Source organism: Aegilops tauschii, chromosome 5, assembly GCF_002575655.3.
Source record: "Aegilops tauschii subsp. strangulata cultivar AL8/78 chromosome 5, Aet v6.0, whole genome shotgun sequence".
Classification (NCBI taxonomy): Eukaryota; Viridiplantae; Streptophyta; class Magnoliopsida; order Poales; family Poaceae; genus Aegilops; species Aegilops tauschii.
The window spans coordinates 123678167-123681275 of NC_053039.3; positions in this window are offsets into that span (position 1 = coordinate 123678167).

Genomic DNA, 3109 nt, shown 5'->3' on the forward strand with positions numbered 1-3109 from the left:
ATGTATGTGGTCCGATGAATATTGAGGCTCGTAGCAGGTATCATTATTTTCTGACCTTCATGGATGATTTGAGCAGATATGGGTATATCTACTTAATGAAACAGAAGTATGAAACATTTGAAAAGTTCATATAATTTCAGAGTGAAGTGGAAAATCATCGTAACAAGAAAATAAAGTTTCTACGATCTGATCGTGGAGAAGAGTATTTGAGTTACGAGTTTGGCCTTCAGTTAAAACAATGTGAAATAGTATCACTACTCACGCCACCTAGAACACCACAGTGTAATGGTGTGTCCGAACATCGTAACCGTACTTTATTAGATATGGTGCGATATATGATGTCTCTTGCCGATCTACCACTATCGTTTTGGGGTTATGCATTAGAGACAGCCGCATTCACGTTAAATAGGGTACCATCTAAATCCGTTGAGACGACATCATATGAACTGTGGTTTGGCAAGAAACCAAAGTTGTCGTTTCTTAAAGTTTGGGGTTGCGATGCTTATGTGAAAAAGTTTCATCCTGATAAGCTCAAACCCAAATCGGAGAAATGTGTCTTCATAGGATACCCAAAGGAGACAGTTGGGTACACCTTCTATCACAGATCCAAAGGCAAGACATTCGTTGCTAAGAATGGATCCTTTCTAGAGAAGGAGTTTCTCTCGAAAGAAGTGAGTGGGAGGAAAGTAGAACTTGATGAGGTAATTGTACCTGCTCCCTTATTGGAAAGTAGTTCATCGCAGAAACCAGTTTCTGTGACGCCTATACCAATTAGTGAGGAAGTTAATGATGATGATCATGGAACTTCAGATCAAGTTATTACTGAATCTCGTAGGTCAACCAGAGTAAGATCCGCACCAGAGTAGTACGGTAATCCTGTTCTGGAGGTTATGTTAGTAGACCATGACGAACCTATGAACTATGAAGAAGCAATGGTGAGCCCAGATTCCGCGAAATGGCTTGAGGCCATGAAATCTGAGATGGGATCCATGTATGAGAACAAAGTATGGACTTTGATTGACTTGCCCAAATGATCGGCGAGCCATTGAGATTAAATGGATCTTCAAGAGGAAGACGGACGCTGATACTAGTGTTACTATCTACAAAGCTAGAATTGTCGCAAAAGGTTTTCGACAAGTTCAAGGTGTTGACTACAATGAGAGTTTCTCACTCGTATCTATGCTTAAGTCTGTCAGAGTCATGTTAGCAATTGCTGCATTTTATGAAATCTGGCAAATAGATAAACAAAACTGCATTCCTTAATGGATTTATTAAAGAAGAGTTGTATATGATGCAACCAGAAGGTTTTGTCAATCCTAAAGGTGCTAACAAAATATGCAAGCTCCAGCGATCCATCTATGGACTGGTGCAAGCGTCTCGGAGTTGGAATATACGCTTTGATAAGTTGATCAAAGGATATAGTTTTATACAGACTTGCGGTGAAGCCTGTATTTACAAGAAAGTGAGTGGGAGCACTACAGCATTTCTGATAAGTATATGTGAATGACATATTGTTGATCAGAAATAATGTAGAATTATTCTGCAAAGCATAAAAGAGTGTTTGAAAGGAGTTTTTTCAAAGAAAGACCTCGGTGAAGCTGCTTACATATTGAGCATCAAGATCTATAGAGATAGATCAAGACGCTTGATAATTTTTTCAATGAGTACATACCTTAACAAGATTTTGAAGTGGTTCAAAATGGAACAGTCAAAGAAAGAGTTTCTTGCCTGTGTTACAAGGTGTGAAATTTGAGTAGTACTCAATGCCCGATCACGGCTAAAGATAGAAAAAGAATGAAAGTCATTCCCTATGCCTCGGCCATAGGTTCTATAAAGTATGCCATGCTGTGTACCAGATCTATTGTATACCCTACACTGATTTTTGCAAGGGAGTATAATAGTGATCTAGGAGTAGATCACTGGACAGCGGTAAAAATTATCCTTAGTGGAATAAGGATATGTTTCTCGATTATGGAAGTGACAAAAGGTTCGTCGTAAAGGGTTACGTCGATGCAAGTTTTGACACTAATCTAGATGACTCTAAGTCTCGGTCTAAATACATATTGAAAGTGGGAGCAATTAGCTAGAGTAGCTCCGTGCAAAGCATTGTAGACATAGAAATTTGCAAAATACTTACGGATCTGAATGTGACAGACCCGTTGACTAAAATAATCTCACAAGCAAAACATGATCACACCTTAGTACTCTTTGGGTGCTAATCACATAGCGATGTGAACTAGATTGTTGACTCTAGTAAACCCTTTGGGTGTTGGTCACATGACGATGTGAACTACGGGTGTTAATCACATGGTGATGTGAACTATTGATGTTAAATCACATGGCGATGTGAACTAGATTATTGACTCTAGTGCAAGTGGGAGACTGAAGGAAATATGCCCTAGAGGCAGTAATAAAGTTATTATTTATTTCCTTATATCATGATAAATGTTTATTATTCATGCTAGAATTGTATTAACCGGAAACATGATACATGTGTGAATACATAGACAAACAGAGTGTCACTAGTATGCCTCTACTTGACTAGCTCGTTGATCAAAGATGGTTATGTTTCCTAGGCATAGACATGAGTTGTCATTTGATTAACGGGATCATATCATTAGGAGAATGATGTGATTGACTTGACCCATTCCGTTAGCTTAGCACACGATCGTTTAGTATTCTGCTATTGCTTTCTTCATGACTTATACATGTTCCTATGACTATGAGATTATGCAACTCCCATTTACCGGAAGAACACTTTGTGTGCTACCAAACGTCACAACATAAATGGGTGATTATAAAGGTGCTCTACAGGTGCTTCCAAAGGTACTTGTTGGATTGGCGTATTTCGAGATTAGGATTTGTCACTCCTATTGTCGGAGAGGTATCTCTGGGCCCTCTCGGTAATGCACATCACTTAAGCCTTGCAAGCATTGCAACTAATGAGTTTGTTGTGAGATGATGAATTACGGAACGAGTAAAGAGACTTGCCGGTAACGAGATTGAACTAGGTATTAAGATACCGACGATCGAATCTCGGGCAAGTAACATACTGATGACAAAGGGAACAACGTATGTTGTTATGCGGTTTGACCGATAAAGATCTTCG